This window comes from Loxodonta africana, unplaced genomic scaffold (assembly GCF_030014295.1).
Source record: "Loxodonta africana isolate mLoxAfr1 unplaced genomic scaffold, mLoxAfr1.hap2 scaffold_57, whole genome shotgun sequence".
Lineage (NCBI taxonomy): Eukaryota > Metazoa > Chordata > Mammalia > Proboscidea > Elephantidae > Loxodonta > Loxodonta africana.
The window spans coordinates 1,261,009-1,286,213 of record NW_026975294.1 but is presented as its reverse complement, the minus strand read 5'-3'; the positions used below and the strand labels follow the sequence as shown (position 1 = coordinate 1,286,213).

The 25,205-nt window shown below is 40.1% G+C and overlaps 1 long non-coding RNA gene across 1 annotated transcript; it reads right to left on the bottom strand.

Annotated features, from left to right (window-relative positions):
- Positions 1–406: 406 nt before the first annotated feature.
- On the bottom strand, positions 407–24,967 carry LOC135229853 (uncharacterized). The gene is made up of 3 exons (XR_010320519.1): positions 24,778–24,967; positions 7,614–7,761; positions 407–494 (listed from the first exon to the last, which is right to left on the bottom strand). It is a non-coding gene; the product is annotated as an uncharacterized LOC135229853 (long non-coding RNA).
- Between the last annotated feature and the right edge of the window lie 238 nt (positions 24,968–25,205).

The following is a 25,205-nucleotide window of genomic DNA, read 5'->3' as shown; positions in this document are numbered from 1 at the left end:
CAACACTACGAGCAATAGGATAATATCCACAGGCCTACCAGGAAGACCAGTTAATAAGACTATTATTCAAATTCACACATAAATCATGAATGTGAAAGATGAAGAAGTTGAAGGTTTTTACCAAGTTCCACAGTTTGAAACTGATCAAACGTGATGCATTGATCAATCAAGATGTACTGATAATTACGTAATTAGAATGCGAAGTTGAAAACAAAGCAGACAAATCAGCAGTTGGAAAATAAGGTATTGATGATAGAAATGACACTGAAGCTTACATGATAGAATTTGGCAAGACCAATGACTTATTCATTGCACATACCTTTCGTCAGGAACATAAACGGTGACTATAGTCGTGAACCACTCCAGGCAGAATAGACAGGAATCAAATTTGTGGGAGGTGATGATGGAGAAGGTCAATACCCTGAGTCAGAATCAGGCCAGGGGCTGACTGCAGAACAGATGATCAGTTGCTCATATTCACGTTCAAGTTGAAGCTGAAGAAAATTAAAACAAGTCCATGAGTCAAAGTATGCCCTTGAGTATATCAAACCTGAATTTAGAGACCATCTCAAGAATAGATTTGATGCACTGCACACTAATGATCAAAGACCAGATTAGTTGTGGGATGATAGCAAGGACATCATATATGAAAAAAACAAAAAGTCATTAGAAAGACAGGAAAGAAAGCAAAGACCAAAGAGGATGTCACAAGAGACTCTGAATCTTGCTCTTGAATGTACAGTAGCTAAAGAGAATGGAAGGAAAAATAAAGTAAAAGAGCTCAATAGAATACCTGAAAGGGAAGCTGGAGAAGACAAAGTATGATAATATAATGTGAACAGATCTGGAGTTAGAAAACCAAAAGGGAAGAAAACACCTGGCATTTCTCAAGCTAAAAGAACTGAAGGAAATATTCAAGCCTCTAGGTGCAATACTGAAGGATTCTATGGGCAAAATATCGAACAACAGAGGAAACATCAAAAGTAGATGGAAGGAATACAAAGACTCAATACACCAAAAACAATTGGTCCACGTTCAACCATATCAGGAGGTAGCATAGGATCAAGAGCTGATGGTACTGAAGGAAGAACTCCAAGCTGCACTGAAGGCATTGGCAAAAAACATGGCTCCAGGAATTGATGGCATACCAAATGAGATGTTTCAACACAGGGACGCAGTGCTGGAGGTGCTTACTTGTCTATTCCAATATATTTGGAAGACAGCTACCTGACCAAATGACTGAAAGAGATCTATATGTGTGCCCATTCCAAAGAGAGGTGGTCCAACGCAATGCGGAAATTATCGAGCAACGTCATTAACATCACATGCAAGAAAAATTTTGCTGAATATAATTTAAAAACAGTTGCAGCAGTACACAGACAGGGAACTACCAAAAATTCAAGCTGGTTACAGAGGAAGACATGGAACGTGGGATATCATTTCTGATGTCTGATGGATCTTGGCTGAAAGTAGAGACTATCACTAAGATGTTTACCTATTTTTGTTTACTATACAAGCACACTCAACTGTGTGGCTCATGACAAATTATGGATAGCTTACCAAAGAATGGGAATTCCAGAACACTTAACTGTAGTCATGCAGAATATCTACATAGACCAAGAGGCAGTCATTTGAGTAGGGCAAGGGGATACCGTGTGGCTTAAAATCAGAAAGTTACGTGTCATGGTGGTATCCTTTCACCATACTTACTCAATCTGTATGCTGAGCAAATAATCTGAGAAGCTGGTCTGTAAGAAGAAGAACATGGCATTAGTTTTGGAGAAAGATTCACTAACAACCTATGATATGCAGCTGATACGACCTTGCTTGCTGAAAGTAAAGAGGACTTGAAGCAGTTACTGATGAACAGCAACCACTACAGCCTTCAGTATGGATTACACCTCAACATAAAGAAAACAAAAATTCTCACAACTGGACCAGTAAGCAACACCATGATAAATAGAGAAAATACTGAAGTCATCAAGCATTTCATTTTACTTGAATCCATAATCAATGCCCACAGAAGCAGCAGTCAAGAATTCAAACAATGTATTGCATTGGGCAAATCTATTGCAAAAGACCTCCTTAAAGTGTTGTGAAGGAAAGATGTCACTTTGAGGACTAAGGTGTGCCTGAGCGAAGCCATGATATTTTCTATCACCTCACATGCTTGAGCAAGTTAGACAATGAATATGGAAAACCAAAGAACTGATTCATTCAAAGTATGGTGTTGGCAAAGAATACTGAATATACCATGGATCGCCAGAAGAATAAACAAATCCATCTGGGAAGAAGTACACCAAGATTGCACCATAGAAGCAAGGATGGCGAGACTTTGTCTCACGTGCCTTGGACATATTTTCAGGAGGGACCTGTCCCAGGAGAGGCTCATCATGCTTGGAAAAGCTGAGGGTCAGAAAAAAAGAGGAAGGCACTCAACAACATGAACTGACACAATGGCTGCAAGAATGGGCTCAAACAGAGCAATGATTGTGAGGATGGTTCAGGATCAGGCAGTGTTTCATTCTGTTTTACACAGGATCGATGGCATCTAACACCAACAACTAACATATGTATGTATGCACATGTGTGTGTGTGTGTATATACCCATTGCCGTCGAGTCGGTTCCAACTCATAGTGACCCTACAGGACAGAGCAGAACTGCCCCACAGAGTTCCCAAGGAGCACCTGGTGGATTCGAAATGCTAACCTTTTGGTTAGCAGCTTTGGCTATTAACCATTATGCAACTAGGGTTTCCATATTAAAAAAAAATTTTTATATATATATATATATATATATATATATACACACATACACACACATATATATACACACACTCTTTTTTTTTTCATATATATGTGTGTATATATATATTCTGTTCACCAGTTTTGCATCTCTAGAGATCCCAGGCTAAGACATTTGGTACCTACAGTGGTTCTGGAGGAACCAAATCTTAAGGACGAGTTTTCCGAATTGATTCTCAAGTCTGGCTAGTCTTAAAGGCACTGATGACTGTCTCCAGTAGTAAATAGGCTATTGCTAATCCATGGTGGGAGGTGACAATAGAAATACGCAAAATACTACTACAACTGGATCAAATATTTGTGAGAGACAAGGCTCTGCCTGATTACATATTTGATACTTTTCTATAATTTTGTCAGAATAAGAATAATAAGGAAGCTGCTTGGTTGGTCCTCCTTTTGCTAGCCACACTGGTGAATGAAAGAAATGGACTCAAAGCTCAAGCACCACATACAAGATCTGAAAGCTGCCACTTGTGCCCAGAAAGAAAACCATATTTCTTATAGTAACAAGGCTAATGCTGCCAAAAATAAACTCAGATTCTTATCATAAGAGTGACTGAATTAAAGCGCCGGTTGAATATCCAACCTCAAATGGTTTCTGAAGTTAGAGTGAGGGCACTGATTGGGAAGAAATGGGATCCTGAAACTCGGGATGAGGACATATGGGCAGATAGTCAGGAAGCGGGGGACAATGAACCTCCAATTTCTGTTGAATCGCTCTTCCTAACAGAACCAGACCTCTTACTCCCATCTGAAGAGATTCTCTAACTTTGCCGGCTAAGCCACCCTTCCCAGTAAAACAATTATCCCTTCCACCTCCATCTGATGAGATTATCCCAGCTGTGCCTGAAGTGTCTTGTTTCAGTTGTCTCCTGGGGTGGTGTCTGGGGCATTGCCTGGGGCATCACCTTAGGCAGATGCCATATAAGACACGGCTGAACATCCCACTGCCACCACCCATTTTTGCTTCTAGACCTATACCTAGACTTCAGTTCCAACAAGCCCCAAAACGTGAACTATAAAGTGTGACCCAGGAGAAGGTATGCTAAACTCCAAAAGAACTGCTTGATTTTTCTAATATATATATACAGAAAACTGGTGAATAGGTGTGGGAATGGCTATTATGGGTGTGGGATAATGGTGCAAGCAACATAAAGGTGGATTAGTCTGAGTTTATTGATATAGACCCAGGAAGCATAGATTCTTCATTCAGTGTTTCAGCTTGAGAGGTTAGAAAAGGATCTCATAGTTTATTTGGCTGGTTTACTGAAGCATGGATTAAGTGGTGGCCTACAATAAATCAAGTGGAAATGGCAGATCTGCCATGGTATACTGTAGGAGAAGGTAACCAAAGGCTGAGGGAAATTGGCATGTCAGAATGGATTTATTAGGCTGGACCCACAGACCCACACACAGAGTGCCCAGAGGGCTCTCTTTTTACCATAGCAGTGAGGTACAAATTTGGGAAGCAAGCCCCAGCATTATTGAAGACTTCTGTGGTTGCTATTTTATGTAAGTAAGAGTCCACAGTGAGAACTGCCCTAACTGAATGAAGACACCTGACTACAATGCAGTTGACTGGACCCCGTGGTGGTAGCAGCCAAGTGGTGGCACTCAATCAACAAAGACAAGGTGGGTGTGGTTACCATAACAGACAGTAGAGTCAAAGCAGTAATCAGAACAGTCTGCTCGCATGGATTTATGGCATTGGCTACTTAGTCATAGTGTCCCTGGGAGTGAAAGAGCTGGGAAATGTACATCTCCTGGTACCTAGTGTCTTAGATATCTAGTGCTCCTGTAACAGAAATACCACAAACGGATGACTTTAACAAAGAAAATTATTCCCTCACAGTCTAGGAGGCTATAAGTCCAAATTCGGGGTGCCAACTCCAGGGGAAGGCTTTTTCTCTCTGTCACTCCTAGGGGAAGGTCTTTGTCACCAATCTTCCCCTGGACAAGAAGGTTCTCAGCACAGGGATCCTAGGTCCAAAGGATGCACTGCTCCTGACACTTCTTTCTTGGTGGTACTGAGGTCCCCCTGTCTCTCTGCTCTTTTCTCTTTTATATCTCAAAAGAGATTGACTTAAAACACAACTTAATCTTGTAGACTGAGCCCTGCCTCCTTAACATAACTGCTTCAAATCCTCGATCATTAACTTCATAGAGGTATGATTTACAATACATTGGAAAATCACATCAGCTGACAAAATGGTGGATAATCACACAATACTGAGAAGCATGGCCTAGTCAAGCTGATATATACATTTTGGGAAGACAGAATTTAATCCGTAACACCTAGTATGCAGCTATCGACCTGTTAATGCCTTTTTCTCCATACCTGTTACGAAGTATCACCAGAAACAGTGTGCCTTCTCTCTGACCTAAGTATATAAGGACCAAATAATGTACAGGAATCTCTGTTACATTTTCTCCATCTTACCATTATTTGGCCTCATAGGCAGACCCAGTCACTTAATTGCACAGCAGAATGAAGAGATTAAAGCCCCAACATTCTTGCCAGTGGACCAGGAAGGTAGCTGCTCAGACATCAGAGAGCCTCAGAGAGACAAAGACCAGGCGGCTCAAGAGAGGGATACCATAAAGTTGTTTTTCATACGCCCCCCACTCCCACAGTTGCATATGCTTTGCTGTGACCCTAAGAAGTAGATCAATCCTTTGAGAACTGCATTATGGGTTAGAACACCAACAAGGTCCCAGACTGAGTGACACTCCCATAGATTACATCCAAATATCACTGCAAAGTCTTCAAAATCTGAACTGACATCTGAGCCACAGCATACAGAAGTTGGGAAAGAACCTGCAGCCTGAACATAACTGGGTCAAGTGATTCCTAAAACTAACAACATCGACATTTTCTGTAAGATTGAAGTAAGACACAGTCTTGGAATCACAGACAAAAACTTTAAAAAGCTACTTTAACCATGCCCAAAGAAGTAACAGCCACAACTTAGAAAAATAGAAAAATACATAGAAAGCATTCACAAATGAAAATTTTAGACAGGAAAAACAGAAAAATAGAGATAAAAAATTCACTTGATCAGCTCTACAGCAGAATGCTGTTGACAGACAAAAGGATCAATGAGATGAAAACAGTTCAATTGAAAATATCCAATCTGAAAACAGAGAACAAATATTGAAAAAAAAATGAACAGAGCCTCAAAAAAATTCAAAAATATCTAACATTTATTTATTGGAATTCCATACGGTGTAGAGAAAATATGTGGTGTAGAAAAAGTATCTGAAGAAATACTGGCTCAACACTTTCCCAATTTGTTGAAAGACATAAACTTACAGATTCAACAAGCTATGCAAACTCCAACAAGTTAAACTCACATAATTTTATGCCCAAATGCCTCATTGTGAATTGTGGAATAACAAGGACCAAGAAAATATCTTCAAAGAAGCTAGAGAGAAAACAACTCATCTCACACAGGAGAAACAATTGGAGTGACTCTGTATTCATCAGCAGAAGCCATGGAGGCCAAAAGGCTGTGAAAACAACATTTTTTCAACACTGAAAGAAAAGAAACATTAACCCAGTGTTCTATAGGCTGTTATTTCCTTCATGAGTAAAGGAAAAATATTGACATTCTCAGGTGAAAGACGCTTAAGAGAATTCATCGCCACCAGACTTGCTCTAAATGAAACACTAAAGGAAGTTCTTCAGGTGGCAGGCTTGGAATTTCAGGAATTATGGAAAGCAACAAAGTCGAAAGTATCTTCGGAAGTTCGCCCTCCACCAAAGATTAGACAGGTCTATAAAACAAACAATAACACACGTGAAGAAAGTGTTTCTTAGTTCAATCATGTGTATGAGACCAAAAGTACAAAACCGGTCCAAAAGCACAGAAAAGAGGGCAGGACAGAACAGGAATCATGGCGGATGGAAACGGGGAACTGGAGCATAAAAAAAAAAAATAGGAGAGGAGAATATTGACACATCATGAATATTGCAAACAATGTCACAAAACAATTGTGTATAAATGGTTGAACAAGAAAGTAATTTGCTCTGTAAAGTTTCAAATAAAGCACAATAAAAAATAAAAAAAAGTGGTAGGTATCTCTGTAAACATATTATGCCAACCCTGTTGTCACTGCACAACATGGCACAGGACTCTCCTCTTTGCAAAGACTTTCTAGCCTATTGGAAAAACTTTGGAATATACTCTTGGTGGCAAATTAGTATTAGAGAATGGGATTAGTTTTGAAAATATGAGATGTCTGTACTCATGCCTGGTGAATAAACTGGATAATAACATTTTCAGAGCGAAATGAGATGTTCTAACAGAAAAATAGGCCTGAATTCCCACGTGGGCCATGAGCCTACTCTGAAGGCCTTTCCCAGAGAGGCATTTCAGGCACTTCTAGAGCAGCAGGAGCACTGGGGAATGCAGGTGTCAACCTCCCCCAGGGCCTTCTCTGAGGGGTAAGTACCTGCTTTAGTACTGAGCTTAGTGGTTCATAAATAGTCATTCTGCATAAGGTCTTCAGGTTCAAGTCTGTAATCCAGCTGGGATTCTGTGTGTGTTGCATCTCTGCATCAAAAGAACATGCTTCTAGAAGCAGAATGCCAGGAGAGAGGCGGTTGGGCAGTTGGCGTTGGGGGGTGCTGCGCAGACAGGGGTGCCGGAGGGAGGCACAATATAGTCATTCTGCAGGAGGTCTAGTCCTTCTGCACAAGAATAAGAATGCTTCTCAATGCACAATAGTTTACATGCAGGACATAAACAAAGTTACTGAAGGACAAAGTTGAATAGTAAACCAAGCCACTCCCTGTCAATCCTTACCTGAGAGGGTCTTCATCAGGACTTCCGGGGATGGAGAAGGAAACAGTAAACGCTGATTTATTTTACCTCTTCCTTCCTCAAGAAACAGGAACTGGTGTTAAGATGTCAGGTGTCAAGCCCCAAACTCCTCTTCTGGTCTGTATTTAAGCTGTATAATAAAACTGGGAATCAGGCAATCAGCCATGAGCAGACAGACCCAGAGTATTCCCAGTGCCCCACATCTTTGAGCTCCAGTGAGATCCTGTTCTTAGTCCCTAGATTAGCAGAGGAGCTGAAAGACTGAAATTCCGTGTTTTCAGGCAACTTGGGATTCAAGCAGGCACTTATTGCTAAAGTTGTATTTCTCTGTGTTAATTTATGATCCTTAACTCAAATCCGGACTTTGAAGCTCATTTTGATAACTCCTCATTAGTCTGCCTAGACAAGAGTCTGCTCACAGTCAGTGATGACAATGGAGGAAACAAAGTCCCTAGCCCAGAGAAAGGACTATTCCCCAAATTTGGGGCAATGCCCCTGGGGAGCATCGGCGAGGTGCACTGTGGCCTCTGTGGCTTTGCCTTCTGCTCCTGGAATTGCACCCTGGGGGCGTCCATATGCAGACGCAGAGTCCGTGGATGACCACAACTCCTGCCCTTCTGGGTCATCGTCCGGACGCACGTTGCGATATGCTTCCTGCCCCCCTTCCCAGCATAAGTGCTGCGATCACACGTGGCAGAACCAGTTCCCAGGTCCAGACCCTAGGTCTTGCCCTCCTTGGCCTTAGGCTTCCCCTAGTCCTGGGGGAACCCGCAAGCCTGGCGGGTGCGAGGTTAGCACCCGGCTGGGCGGGCTTCGGCCTGTCTCAAAAGGCTCATGGCGCACGCAGGTTCCGCCTCCTTGGAGTCTGCAGGCTTGCGGTGGGCAGCCCGGCATCTCCTGCCTCCCTCGGGCGCCCTCTCTGGGCAGCAGCTCCCCTCCCCCTTCCCCGCCAACCACCCAACAGTCGCACTGCCTGCTTTCTGCTTCTAGAAGCGTGTTCTTTTGATGCACACATGCAGCACACACAGAATCCCAGCTGGATTACAGACTTGAACCTGAAACGCACAACTTTAAAACTACTAGACTGGGGCGGGGGGGGGGGGGGGCGTTGGCAGTGAAAAAAGGAAAAAAATTAAGAAAAAGAACAGTTACAAAAAAAGTATTAGAAAACTCACCTTATGGACTCAAGAAGGCTGCGGGATACACAACTGCGTAGATAGCATACTGTTGTCTCTTTCTTTGCAAATAAGTCTTAGATGAGGGAATTTGGTACCAGGAATAGTTGCAGAGCCTGACTTTGGGGAAATCTGGGATTGATTAATTGGCTTGCGTGAGGCTACAAGCCCTGATAATCCATATTTAAAGATGAGATTCGAGCAATCTAGAACATGCATCAGAATTTTTTACAAGTAAATTAGCACCAGAAGAGGCCTTTAACCACTAAATAAAATGGGTCAGTAGTTCAAGATCTCCCTACAAAGAAAATGGCAGACCTAGATCGTTTCCAGTCAGGTTCCAGCAAACATGCAAGAAACAGTCATTTTAATCTTGTACATAGTCAACAGAGATTAGAAAACCATGAGGCACTCCCCTAACTTGATCCTTATGGCTAGTTTAAAAATGATAACAAATTAGAGAAGGAAGGTAGAAGAAGAGTTAGAGGACAAGCACCCTCAGTAACTGAGATGCAAAACCCTACATAAGATGCCAGCAAAGGAAATCCAGCAAAGGGTAAACCAGGTAACATGCCATGATCAAGGCGGTTTATTGTAGGCATACAAATTTGAGTGAACATTAAAGATTTAGTAATTTCATTCACCACATGCATAGGTGAAAGAAGAGAAGACATATGCTCACCTCAAGAGATGGGGGCAAAGCAGGTTGATAAAATCCAATCACACGGAGAGATAAGGACTAGGAGCAAACATGGAACAGAAAAGGAGTTCCCGAACGTGGAAAACTACAACTAGCATGATAGTTCATGGTGACGTGTGGGACATTCTCTTTAAAATTAATAAACAATAAAATAAGGATGCTTCTATCATTATTTTTATTAAACATTTAACACTGGAAGTGTAAGCTAGTACAAAAAAAGTATAACTGCTATTCATAGATTATAGGACTGTCTCCATTGAAAACCGTAGAAAATATTGGAATTAATAGTAATCATAAATAAAAAATAAATTGAAATTTCAATGCATCAGCATCAAGCTGACTCTGTCATAGCTCTTAGGTGAAAGCAAAGGACACTGATAGGGAAAGAGCAGGTTCGGGTGGGCTAGACCAAGGAGGGAAGAAAATTATTCTGCACTGGGCTGAACTTATAAGCATGGGTATGTGTGTTAGTTACCTAGTCCCTCCATAACAAAAAATAACACAACTGGATGGCTTTTAAAGGACAGAAATTTATTTTCTCACAGTTTAGCAGGTAGTAGTTCGAATTCAGGGCATGGCTGTAGTGGGAGGTCCTTCCTTGTCTACCTCAGCTTCTAGTAGATCCCAGCAATCATTTGTGTTCCTGGCCTTCTAGAAGCATCTGTCTTCTTTGTCTGTCTTCCTTTTCACCTGTTTGTGTCTGTGTGTATTCTGCTCCTTTTATAACTAAGAAGAGTTAGGCTTAGGACCCACCCTACATTGGTATGACTTCATTCACATAATAAAAGCAGGCCCCTTATTTCCAAACAAGGTCAGAATTACAGGTACAGGGGTTAGGATTTCCACATACATTTTGGAGGGACACAATTCAATCCCTAACAGTTGATTTACCAGATTTTCTGGATTGAGAGTACTCACATGAACAGCTGAGAGTAGTTCCAATTTTTTGCTACATTCAGTGGCTGAAACTTGCCTCAGTGGTCACCCATAGGAATGTTGGAGCAATTTATTGTGCAGGACCTGGCCTACCATTCCTAATCATGTCCATTGTGTGGAAAAACACACACTCCCATCACCGAAGCCTTGAGAAATTCATCGATAAGAACGGAATGGTGGTTGGAACCAAGAATTTTTCATAGCCTAGATAACATGGTGCAGCTGTTAGATCTCCACATGGAGATGTCAGAAAATAAAATTTCACCCCACATGGAGATGTCAAGAATAATACCAACAGCTAATGTTCATTGAGTACCTACCCTGGTGCCAGGCACTCCTGTGCTTTTTCTTTCATGTTTGCTTTTCATGATGGCCATATGAGGAATGTATCATTATAATGCATAAAGAGGTCAATACAGAGAGTTAAGCTGACATTTGAATACATGAGTCTGGACCCAGGAGGAGTTTGAATGGATGGAGGTATAAACCTCAGGTCCTTAGCTACAAATAGACAGCAGTAAACTCACTGAGGCATCCTAGAGAGAGGGTGTCAACAGAGAGAGGAGCAGGCACCAAGCCCAAGGGTACTCTGGTATCTAGAAGCCTGCCAGGTGAACAGCAGCCAACAAGCCTCTCTGAAGTCCAGTGTGGTTCCTGGAGGGTTGTCTGTCCTTGCGCTCAGCTGCATTTCCCCAGTGCTCCTCCCACCTGCACTGGGTTGTCCCCTTCATGAGGACAGGGACAGTGTGTACCTTTCACCACTGTATCTGCATAACATAGACTATTTCTGGCCCATGGAATATACTGAGTGAATGAAAAATAAACAAAGGATAAGTACGTAAAATCCTTCGTAGTTGATACCTTGGAATACATTAAGGGGCTTCATGAGTAAGAGGGAGAAAAATTGATCAGGGCTACTTCTGAGACCATCCCTTAGGCGTAATGAGTGTTAAACAACACTTAAACAGAGATTTAATGGCAGAGATGTATGTTAAAAAGATGTAAGTATAGCTTAAAGATTACTAGAAACATGCACATTATTGCAACTATAGTCAAAAAGCTAAAAAACATATACTACATGCACACAGAATATTATAAAGTAATTTAATGCCCTCATTAAAAAAAAAAAAAAATTACCATGAAAAGACTAATGTTGAATGAAAATATCAGGATATAATATCTGTGTTAATACACATAACTGTGTGTGCTAATACACACATAAAATCAGTTGCCATTGAGTCAGTTCTGATTCATGACGACACCAGTGTGCCAGAGTAGAACTGCACTCCATAGGGGTTCCAATGGCTGAGTTTTCGGAAGTAGGCTGCCAGACCTCTCTTTCATAGCAATTCTGGGTGGACCTGAACTCCAACTTTCTGTCAGCACCTCAAGATATTAACCATTTGCATCAACCAGAGACTCTAATACACATACATGCCAATATAAGCCAAAAAATAGACATATCGGAACGTTAATAATTTATTGTATGCATTACGTATGTTTTCTTGTTTTTTTTTTTTTTTTTTTGCATACTTTCCCATTGCTTCCAAGTTTTTGAGGAATAGAATGTACTTCTGGAAAAATTCATGAGAGATTTTTAAGTAATGAAATAATTAACAGAAACAGAATGAGTAAATCTGTGGCAAGGCAGCCCATGAACCCAAGATTACAGTAACACTGGTATGAAAAGCAGAATTGTGGAGTCCTGAAGCTCAGTGGTCCCATGTATCCATCAGGAAAGAGGGAAGAGCAAATAAACAAGGAGAAAATACAGTGAGCCAGAGGAGTGGGAGCCCTCTGTTGTGGGTACAGTTTTCTCATGAAACTTTAGATGGACACAGTGGATGGGATTATCCACTTCCATCATACAAACATTTTTATTACCCTTGATTTTAACAGAACTATGTTATAAAAACAAATAATAAAATAAAGTATAATAAAAGAATAAATCTCATCAGTGGACTACTATCATTTTCCCCAGCCACTGAGGAGGGCAGGAGACACACACGGGAAAGAAGATGGAACAGTGTGAAAACTCATGCTAAGTGGGGAGGAGAGTGTTTCTGAGACAGGCCTTAGCTGCTACCACCTAGGGAAGTAGGCAGCCGTGCACAACCAACTGGAAGAAATGGTACATTATTTCTGAGACCTACTCCAGCTCATAACAAATTATGGATAACATGGGGAAGAATGAGATTTCCAGGACACTTAACTGTTTTTATGAGAAACCTGTACATAGAACAAGAGGCAGTCATCTAAACAGAACAAGGAATACAGCATGGTTTAAAGTCAAGAAAGGTGTGCATCACCGTTGTATCCTTTCACCATATGTATTCAACCCGTATGCTGAGCAAATAATCTGAGAAGCTGGTCTGAAGAAGAATAAGGCATCAGGATTGGAGGAAGACTCATTAATAACCTGAGATATGCAGATGATACAATCTTGCTTGCTGAAAGCGAAGAGGCCTTAAAGCATTTACTGCTGAAGATCATAGACTACAGACTAACAGCCTAACAACTGGACCAATAAGCAACATCATGATAAACGGAGAAAATGTTCACGTCATTAAGGGCTTCATTTTTACTTGGATCCACAATAAACACCCACGGAAGCAGCAGTCAAAAAATCAAACGACACATTGCATTGGGCAAATCTGCTGCCAGAGGCCTCTTTAAAGTGTTCAAAAGTACAGATGTCACCTTGAAAACTAATGTGCGCCTGACTCAAGCCATGGTGCTTTCAGTCGCCTCATACGCACACGAAAGGTGGGCAATGAATAAGGAAGACCAAAGAAAAATTGAAGGCATTGAATTACGGTGTTTGCAAAGAATATTGAATATACCATGGACTGCCAAAAGAATGAACAAATCTGTCTTGAAAGAAGTACAGCCAGAATATTCCTTAGAAGCAAGAATGGCGAGGCTTCATCTCACATATTTTGGACATGTTGTCAGGAGAGGTCAGTCCCTGGAGAAGCAGGTCATACTTGGTAACAAGTGGCCACAACAATTGGCTCAAACATAACAACGACTGTGAAGGTGACGATAGGTAGTTTAACATACATTTTGACCCATATGAATTAAAATTTAAACAATTATTTCATGCCTTTTTGTAGGGGTTTTAGAATATACAATTAAAATAAATGTAAACAATTAATAGAAAAAATCCCTGAAAATAAAATTTAATTTTTTTAAATCACTGCTCCATACCCCAGATCTAAATGGCTTGATATAAAGCACTGGTCTTTGTGATTCACAAAAAGGAGGTGCCAATTCCTGGAGGGGGGATGGGAGGATAGAGAGAGTTGGAAGCTGGCAAAATTGTCACGAAAGGAGAGACTGGAAGGGCTGACTCATTAGGGGGAGAGCAAGTGGGAGTACGGAGTAAGGTGTATACAAACTTATATGTGACAGACTGACTTCATTTGTAAACGTTCACTTGAAGCTCAATAAAAGTTAATATAAAAAAAAAGCCCAGCCCTGACCAATGTTTGCTTAAAAACTTTGAAAGTTTGTTCCTTTCTAAAATAAAGCAGGGTCTAACTTTAAAAATAAATAAATAAATGTAAACAATTATTAGAAAAAATCTCTGAAAATAAAATTTAATTTTTTTAAATCACTGCTCCATACCCCAAATCTAAATGGCTTGATATACAGCACTGGTCTTTGTGATTCACAAAAAGCAGGTACCAATTCCTGAACAAGAACTGAAGTGACAGGAGAAACCCCCCATGCTGTTATAGTCCTGAGTATGGGCCCTAATCCAGTGATCTGTCTTCATTAATTCCTTTTCATTTCATCTCTGTGAAAGAGGGATGGGAGAAGGTGAGAGAGGGTTACATGTGCCTATTCTGTTCTTTAGCCTCCAGTTCACTGCCAGGAACAAGTATTCGTAAGAGTCTAAAAAACGTTAAAGTACAAATAAGGAGGAAAACCTCCTAGTATATATATGTATTAGGTGGCACAAAGAGTTAAGTGCTCAGCTACTAACTGAAAGGTTGGCAGTTTAAATACACTCAGAGTTGCCTTGGAAGAAAGGCCTGGCAATCTACCTCCAAATAGTCACAGCTATTGAAAACCGTATGGAGGGCAGTCCTACTCTGAAAACTCACGGGGTAGTCATGAGTGAAAATCTACTCAACGGCAACTGGATTGGTAATCTATATATGGCATAAATGTTAGGAAAATTAGTTTCTGAACATATACACGGCATAGAGAATACACTGCACATTAGTATTATGTGCCAAAACCCACTGTCATCAAGTCGATTCTAACTCATAGTGACCCCAAAGGACAGAGTAAAACTGCCCCATAGGGTTTTCACTGAAGCAGACTGCCACATCTGTCTCCTACAGAGAGGCTGGTGGGTTCGAACCACTGACCTTTCAGTTAGCAGCCAAGTTCTTTAACCACAGAGCCACTAGGGCTCACTACTGTCATGTACAGCGATTACATAAGCAAATTCTGAAACAAACTGCCTGGGTTTAAATCCTAACTCAATTTATCAGCTGGGTGATCTGGGCACGTTACTTTACCTCTCACTGCCTCAGTTTCCCATTTCTAAAATGGGTCTTATTCAAAAGGTTGTTACGCAGGTTAAATAAAACACACAAGGCACTTAGAAAAAGGCCTTACACACAGAATGAACACAATAATTGTTAGCTTTCATAATTATTAAGGGAATACAAACAAACGACTAGGTTGAAGGAACTTCCATTGAGAAAGAGTTGAGTTCCAAAATTCATGTGTAAAGTCATTTACATCAACTGTTAAAGTTGTATGTTTAGATTCAAGTGATTACTGAGGTGTGTTATGATCTTGAACAGAGTTCTGGGGACTATACAGGCAGACTCTGCATGCCCTTCTCCTGCACATCCATTCCATCTCCCTTGGAGCCCAGACATCGTGTCATCAGTTAAACCCCTCCCACGCTGGTGGTGTACTGTTTAAGAGCTACGGCTGCTAACCAAAAGGTCATCAGTTCAAATCCACCAGGCGCTCCTTGGAAAGTCTATGGCACAGTTCTGCTCTGCCCTATAGGGCCGCTATGAGTTGGAATAGACTCAGTGGCAATGGGTTTTTAACGGGTATGAGGTAACTGTTCAGTGCTTAAAGACGTACCAAAAGCAACCACTAACACAAAAGCATAGTAAAAGGTTCTTATTTCAGAGTAGCAAAACCTTAGTTTCTAACACAGTGGTGAATTAGGGTGGACTGTGGATCAAGAGGAGCTCTGGTGGCATAGTGGTTAAGAGCTCAGCTGCTAACCAAAAGGTCAGCAGTTCGAATCCAACAACTAGTCCTTGGAAACTCTATGGAATAGTTCTACTCTATGCTATAGGGTCTCTATGAGTTCAAATCAACTAGGGTCTCTATGAGTTGGAATCAACTTGATGGTGACAAGATTGGTTTGGTGGGTGTCATGGATTGAATTATGACCCTAAAAAATGTGTGTCTCAACTTGGTTAGGTCATGATTCCCACTATTGTGTAGTTGTCCTCCATTTTGTGATTGTAATTTTACTTTAAGAGGATTAGGGTGGGATTGTAACACCACCCTCACTCAGGTCACCTTTCCCTGGGGTGTGGCCTGCACCACCTTTTATCTCTCAAGAGATAAAACGAAGGGGAAGCAAGCAGAGAGTTGGGGGCCTCAGACTATCAAGAAAGCAGCACCAGGAGCAGAGCATGTCCTCTGGACCCAAGGTCCCTGCACCTGAGAAGCTCCTTGACCATGGGAAGGCTAAGGACAAGGACCTTCTTCCAGAGCCGAAAGAGAGAGAAAGCTTTCCCTTAGAGCTGATGCCTTGAATGTGGACTATTAGCCTACTTCAATGTGAGGTATTAAATTTCTCTTGGTTAAAGCCATCCACTCATGGTATTTCTGTTATGGCAGCACTAGATGATGAAGACAGTGGGTCAAGGTGGAAGGGGTGGATGAAGGACAAAAAAAGAAAAATGGACAACAAGAGAAATATAAGAATTCAGAGAACTGTGAAAATTTAATTCCTGAATATACTTTCTTTCCCCTCCCTTTAACTGTAAGGACTTTTCTCATATACAGCGTATATAAGTAAATCCTTGCAATATTTAAAACACTTAACTCATTCTCTGAAAATTCATGGTGGCCCCATTAATTTCTGGCTTAAAAACAACTCAGAACTAAAAAGAAGCATAAATAAATAAATAAAGGCACTGCTGTCATTTGCGGGTGATGTTCTTTTCCTGCTATCCACAACCCACACACTCGGGTTAATTTTCCAGGGTCAGTGTTCATAGACCGTCCTCTTTCTCTTACCACCACCCCACCACCCTTAATTATTTAGAAAAGGCAGGGCCAGTCAGTGCTCCAAACATCAAGTTTTCTCTCCAAAATGCCAACTCGCACTTGGGGAGCAGGCTACATTCTCAGCTATCAGCACTTCCACTAGCCCCTGCAGATAAGGAATGTGTCTCCACTGAACTGTTCATTGTAATTAAAAAAAAAAAAAAAAAGTAAAAAACTGTTTCTTAAAAAAAAAAAACAGGCATTTCCCTATTACCCACCCACCCCACTCTCCTACACCCAGTGCTCCCCTCACCACACACACACTCAAATATTTCCTACCAAGGGTGTGTCCCAAGCACGGGGTCTGGCTCCGCTCTTCTTTTACACCCCTTGGAGGCCTCTGGAGAAACCATACCTTTGGTTGGCAATTCCCTGAACCCTGCCTATTCAAGCTGGCACTTATTCAAAAAGGCAGATGAGTCTTCAAGTCAGGTTTTTAAATGGAGTTTAAGAGGAGCCAGGTGATATGCCTACTCACCCTCAAGTTTCTCAAAGGTAATAATTTCTTAAGATGTTTACAATGTCTCAACTATGGGTTAATTAAATCCCTTAGGATGGTGGGCATGGGAAAATCCTTCATCTCAATGCCCCCCCATTTTGAAAAAAAAGAGGGGAATCTCCAAAATTACAAATTTCAATTTCTACATACTTGATTGAACTAAGGAGTAAGTTCCTCACGTGTGTTATTCTTGGTCTGAGTCCTGGTGGTGCAGTGGGTAAGAGCTAAGCTGCTAACCAAAAGGTCTGCTGTTTGAATTCACCAGCTGCTCCTTAGAAACCGTATGGGGTAGTTCTACTCAGTCCTATAGGGTTGCTAAGAGTTAGAATTCACTAGACGGCAATTGGTTTGTTTGTTTTTCAATCTTTGGCTGAAAGGTGAACTTTGTTATCAATTTATTAAATCAACTGGTAATTTGCTGGATATTTCTCATGCAGGAACTTATGATGTCTTCAAATCCAGCTAATCAGGTTTAGGGAGAGAGAAACTTCTCTACCTTAGCTTCCCTGCCACTCCCACACCTTTTTCATTGATTTCCATGCCCTGTTTAAGTAACATCATTCATCACTTCTCACTGTCTAGGTTATCTGAGCCAATTCATGGCAGTCGATTCCACCTGAGCCCTAGGATACCCTCATATACATACTCTGCCCTGTTCCTTCACCAATGGCTGACCTCACATCTCCCCTTGAATGTCTACTAGGCATCTCAAACTTAATGTGGTTCAAATAAAATTCTTGGTCCAAGTGTCTTATCTACCTCCCCAGTCTTCCTTATCTCAGCAAATGTTCTCACTATCCTCTGGGTTGTTCAGGACAAAAACCTAGAAATCATCCTTGATTTCTCTCCTTTATTCAAATCTTGCATCCAATCCATTGACATATTCTGGACTCTTGGCACTACCTTAACATAAATCCTGACTCTATCCACTTCTCACTACCTCCACCTTACAGCCACCATCATCTCTTGGTTAAAACTGGACTCCATGCACCGATCTTCCCTCTTACAATCTACATAACAGCATCATTTCAGTGGCTTCTCATGGCAATTAGGAAAAATTCCCAAATCCTTCCCATGGTCTTTCATGATGCGGGGCTTGCTCACCATACTAACCTCATTTCCTAACAGTCTTCCCTCAGTTCACTCCACACTAGCCATGACTTATTTCCTGAGCTTCCTCAAACGTGCCAAAACACTTGGTTATTTAAGGGCCTCAGAAACAACTCTTTCCTTTATTGGCAATATCCCTCCCTTCAGAACTTCATACAGCTATTCTCTCCTTTGATATAGGTCAGTTATCTCCTCAAATATCCTCCTCCCATAAGCCTTTACTGACTATTAATCTAAAACAGCTCACCCCACTCATTCCCTCACATGCAACTCTGTCTTATTTTCAAAATATTTAGCTCTCCTTGATATTTTTTGTTAATTGTTACCTGTAAATGTATTTTTTGTGGTTGAGAATATATGCAGCAAAAAATACACCAACTCAACAGTTTCTACCTGTACAATTTAATAAAGCTGGCTACATTCTTGAAGTTGTGCAACCATTCTTACCCTCCTTTTCTGAGTTGTTCCTCTGTCATTAATATAAACCCACTGCTCCTTAAGGTTTCTATCTAATCTTTTCAGTAGCTGTTGTCAATCTGATGCCATGTAGACAGTTCTTAAAAGAGCATATGCTCAAGGTAGACCATTTTTATTAGTTAAGTAAGCTTATGTTCTGGAGCCCTCATGGCACAGTGGTTAAGTGATACAGTAGCCAAGCAAAAGAAGAGCAGTTTGAATCCACCACCTGCACCTTGGAAACTCTATGGGGCAGTGTTATTCTGTCTTACAGAGTCTCTGAGTCGGAATCAACAGCAACAGTTTGGTTTTTTCTTTTTCATACTTCGGTTTTAAGATGATTCAAGGGAATGCTTTTGGTGTAATGTTTAAAGATTATCTCACGGCAATAGTTTCAGGAGTTCATTCACCCTCAGTGGCTCCAAAAAGTCTAGGGTTCATGAGCATTTGAAATTCTGTTCTGCATTTTCCCCCTTTTCATCAGGGCTTTTCTATGGACTCTTTGATCAAAATGTTCAGCGACAGCAGCCGGGAACCTTCTGGTTCTTCTGGTCTCATGGCATGCTAGATGTTCTTTTAAAAAACATGAGTGGATGCTGAAGGTTATCAAATACTTATTTTATTACACCTATTAATATAATCACATTTATTTTTCCTGTACATATGGCAAATTATACTGATTCATTTTCGACTGTTAAACTAACCTTGAATTCTTGGGATAGACCCAACTTGGTCATAATATATTCTTCTTTAGAGTATTGCTGGATTTGTTTTGCCTATTTATTTTTATATTTTGCATCTATGTTCATCAGTGACATTGGCCTGTAATTTTCCCATCTTCTGCTGCTCTTGTCAGGTTTTGGTATCAATATTCATTCTACAAGCTTTATAAAATGAGTTTGGGTATATATTTCATTTTATATTGAAGAATTTGTGAAATATTTCTTGAATATTTGGCAGAATTTGCAGGAAAAGCCATCTGACATGAAGTTTTCTTTTTGAGAATAGTTTGAGCTCTAATTCAATTGTATTAACAGTTGTGGAATTACTTTTGCTTCCTGTTTCTTCTTGAATCGTTGTTATTAACTTACATGGTATGATACGTTTGCCTACTTTACCTAAATTTGCAAATTTATTGGCTAATACGGTTCATAACATTCTCACGTTATCTTTATGTTCTGCAAGATCTGTAGTCATTTTCTTTCTAATTCCTGATATTCGTTTTTTATATCTTCATTCTTTTTCACTTGATCAATCTTGCCTAAAGTTTGTCAATTTTACTAGCATTTTCTAAGAATGAACTTTAGTCTTTGTTGATCGTCTGTTGCATGTATTCAATCATCAACAGAAACAAAAATTCCTATGAATGTTTGTTTCTGGTTTTTTCCCAACATTTTGAATGGATGTTTAACTCACTTATTTTTCAAGATTTGTTCTTTCCAATTATATTTTTAAGGCTATAGATTTCCTATATTATATTGTCTGTACTGCACCAATTTTTATATGCACTATGTTCATAATTGTTCACTTCAAAATGTATTCTAATTTTCATTATGATGTCTTTTTTGACTCATAGTATTTTAAAATATCCAAGCACATGGAGATTTTGTATTTTCTTTTTCTAAGATGTTTTTTTTTTTTTTTTAATTATGGTGTACTTACATAGTATCCTCTATATTATTGCAGACTCTTGAAATTTGTTGAGACTTGCTTTATAACACAGTATACAGTTAATTTTTATAAACACTATGTATGTGCATGAGATGAATGTATATTCTTTCATGGTTAGATAATACACACACATACACATATATCAATTTGGTATTTTTTTACATGTTAAATCTTCTGTATCCTTGATAATTTATGGACTTCTATGTTTCTGAGGGGTGTGTTAAAAATCTATTATGATGCATGATGTCAAAAGGAGCCCCACTAGTGCACTGGTTAAGCACTCAGCTGTTAAACCTTTTGATTTGATCCACCAACTACTCCACAGGAGAAAGATATGACCGTTTCCTTCCATAAAGATTACAGCCTTAGAAACCCTTTGGAGAAGTTCTACTCCATCCTATAGCCACTATGAGTCAGAATTCACTCAACAGCACACAAGAAAAAATGTATGATGTGATGGAAACTGAGGAGTACGAAGCTCAAAGAATTGGTCCTACCTCCAGGGTCAAAGGATGAAGGACAGAGAAAACAGCAGAGACATCCAAAAGCTTGGAAAAAAGGAGGCTGAGAGGACAATGGTTGGTGGTTTAAGGGCTTTGAAGGGCTACCACATATACTGAGGAATCTGAAGTGCAATGTTCTTGCCTAAGGATGAAGACATGCTCATAAAGATCCTGACAAAGCTTTAGGCTTGCACCTCTGGCTGATCTTTGGGCTCCATGGGGGCAGGAAGTGAAGGCTAGGGCAGAGTTTTAGGCACTCTTGCTTAGCATTGAAAGAACGCACCAGTTCAGAGCCAATCTGCAAAGACTGGGATAATGTTACTTTTCCTTTTTGGCTACAAGCATTTAAAGAAAGCACTGTCAGGTCATGAACTGACTGATGAGATAACAGAACAGAACTTCAGTGTCCACACATGAGAAGACATACAATCTTTGCAGAAATAGTTTGGAAACATCACTGAGCAAATGGATGACTGGCCCTCAACAATTAAAAAAAAAAAAAAAAGCAAACCCTAATGACAGGAGGGAATCTGATTTCCAGAGTTACATTATAATATTTAAGATATCCAGTTTGCAACACACTATTTTAAGTCATAAAAAGAAAAAAGAAAAGGATGGTTCATTTGTTAAGAAGAAAGAAGGAAGAGAAATGAACAGAAAGCATCCCTAAGGAAACACAGATATTGGGATTACTAGACAAAGATTTTAAACCAATTGTCTTAAATTTCCTCAAAGAGCTAAACAAACCATAGACACACACACAAAAAAAGGAAACCAAGAGAAGAATGTTATGAACAAGTAGAAAATATTAATAAAGAAATATTATACAAAAGAACCAAATAGAAATTATAGAGCTGAAAAGTAGAAGAGCTGAAATAAAAATTTCATTAGAGGAGCTCAACAGCAGATTTGAGCAAGAAAGCAGGAAAATGTAAACTTGAAAAAGCACAACTGAAATTGTTCTAACTGAGGAGCATAAAGGAAAAAGAATGAAGAAAATGAACAGAGCCTAAGGGACCTGCGGGACAACATCAAGCATACCAATATACTCATTAAGGGAGTCCCAGAAAGGAAAGAAAGATGAAAGGACAGAAAGAATATTTAAAAACGTAATGACTGGAAGTTTCCCAAATGTCATCTAGATATCCAAGAAGCTCAATAAACTCAAAGGACAGTAAATACACAGATATCCACAGACAGACATAATCAAAATGTCAAAAGACGAAGACAGAAACTTGAAAGCAGCAAGAGATAAGTGACTCCTAAGGTACAAGAGAGTCTCAACAAGTTTAACTGTTGATTTTTCATCAGAAACCATTGAGACAAGAAAATAGTGGGATGATGTATTTAAGGTACTGGAAAAAAAATACAGAAACAAAACTATGAACCAAGATGTCAATATCTAGCAAAACTATCTTTCAAAATTGAAGGCGAAATTAAGACATGCCCAGATACACAAAACCTGAGGGAGTGTGTTAGCAGCAGAACTGCCTTATGAGAAATGCTATAGGGAATCATCCTGGCTGGCACGGAAGGACACTAGACAGTAACTTGAAGCCATAAAAAGAAACGAAGACTCCGTAAAGGTAACTACTTAGATAAAACAAAGTCAGTAATATTTTTATATCACGCCTCTCTTTTTCTCATATATGATTTAAAGCACAAATGCATAAAAATACTTACACATCTCTCTTAATGGACAATGTATAAAGATGCAATTTTTGTAACAGCAACGTAAGTAGGGGAGGTAACTGAGCTGAATAAAAGCAGTATTTTCTATACTGTTGAAGCTAAATTTGTATTAATTAAAAGAAGATTGTTATAAACATAAGATATTAATTGTAATCCTCATGGTCACCACTAAGAAGTTAAAAAATATAAGGAAAGGAAATAAGGAGAGGATCAAAATTGTACACTTGAAAAAAATCAGTCAAACACAAAAGTGGACAGTAGTGAAGAAAATGAGAAACAAAATACGTATATGACCTACTACAAAGTAGAAGACATAAGTCCTTCCTTATCATTAATCGCTTTAAATTTAAATAGATTAAATTCACAATTGGGATCATTAAAGTTGTATGTCAACTTTGTTGGACCATGATTCTCAGTGCTTTGCCAGTTATGATGTAGTTTAGCAGTCGTATAACGATGCAATCATTTCCATGATGAGATGTGATATCATGTGATTACGTCCATGATGGGATCTGCTGTGAGTAGCCAATCAGATCTAAGGGAGTTTCCTCAGGGGTGTGGACTGCATCCAATATAGGTGGACTTTCTGGCAAGGCTCTTGAGCTTTTGCTCACTCTGAGTTCTGCAGCTGGCTCCTCTTCATCTGATCTCAAGTTTTTGGGACTTGAACTCTCAGCTTACCTTCCAATTTTGGGATTCATCAGCCTCCGCAGTCTGTGAGCTGCGGCCTGCCAGCTTACCTGCCGATCTTGAGATCTGTCAGCCTGTGCAGCCTGTGAGCCACAGACCTGTTGTATGACCTGCAGATCTTGAGTTCTGCAGTCCCTGCATCTATGTGAGTCAGGAGAAGCCACAAGCCTGACCCATGGACTTGAGACTTACCAGCCTCTACAGCCTCGTGAGCCATTTTCTTGATATAAAGCTATTTATATATAAATATATATATATACACCTCACTGGTTTTGCTTCTCTAAAGAACCCAGCCTAAGATACCAATTAAAAGACAAACATTGGCAGAATGCATAAAAAAATCATTCGATTGCTATCAAGCTGATCTGACTCATGGTGACCCCTCCCCTCATGTGTGTCAGAGTAGTACTGACACACAAGTGTGTCAGTTCAATGGCTAATTTTTCAAAAGTAGATCACCAAGCCTTTCTTCCGAAGTGCCTCTGGGTGGACTCAAACCTCCAACATTTTGGTTAGCAGCTGAATGCATTAACCGTTTGTACCTCCCAAGGACTACAACATGTATCTATGTTTATTTCTGTATTACTTCTCTTTATACTATATACATACATACGCACATACACAGACATACATACACACACACATAGACATCCATGAGTGGTTCATACAGATGCTTTGGACTTCAACTAGCAGGGCTCTATTAATTATTGATAGAAAAGTACTGATACCAGTTATAAATGCGTATTTGTCCATTTCCCCTTTCAGATTTATTAGTTTTTGTATTTTGGAGCGCTGTTGTTAGACACGTACACATTTAGGATTGTTGTATCTTTTTGGAGAATTGAACCTTTATTATGTTATGTCCCTACTTATTCCCAATAATACTCCTTTTTCTGAAGTATAATTTGTCTGATATTAATACAGCCACTGCAGTAGAACTGGATAATTTTCAACCATTTCAAGAGGTAGCATAAGATCAAGAACTGATGGTATAAAAGGAAGAAATCGAAGCTGCATTGAAGGCATTGGTGAAAAACTATCCTCTCTCCACCATCTTCACTAACTCTGACACCAACTGTCCCTCACACAGCACTCCCTACTTCTCTGCCGGGTTCAATAACTCATTGCAATGGCCACACAGAACTCACAGTCCATACTCACGATTATGGGGTTTATTAGGGAAGTAAGAGTTATAGCTCAGGCTCAAACACACTCAGAATACAGTTCTTCTATCAGGACAGCCTCTTCCCTCCTGTGCTCATAGGCGTGCCTCTGCCTGGCCTTGGGCCGGCCTCTCTCCAAAGGCACTCAGCTTTCCTTCTCCATGGGCCATCATCTCCTATAGCCAGGTCCCTGTTGCTTGGTCTCTCCTGCCATGGCATCTTACCATCTTCAGGGTTACAGCTTCCTCTCTCTATCTCAGTCTCCTGCTTCTAGGAGCTTCTCAGTGCAGGGATCTCAGGTCCATAATATACACTCGGCTCTTGGCTGTTCTTCCTTGATGGGAGTTGAATCCTCCTCTTTGCTCTGGAACTGGTTCTCTTTGAAGGGAAAACTAAACAATCCCCTTGGTGAGCCACAATTACCCTATCACAGAGTCCTGCCCAAGCACCAGGGTGGATGTTATAAGACCATGGCTAGAAAGGCCACACAAAGTAAACAATCACATCACAGTACCTTGGACTCATTTTTCAAGTGAAGTACCAAAAATCCCATACGAACAGATTGGTAAACAATATAATCAATAGCAAGAACATTTTCATAATTATGTTTTCTGTATTTGGAAGAAATCTATAGCACTATTCTTATTATGCC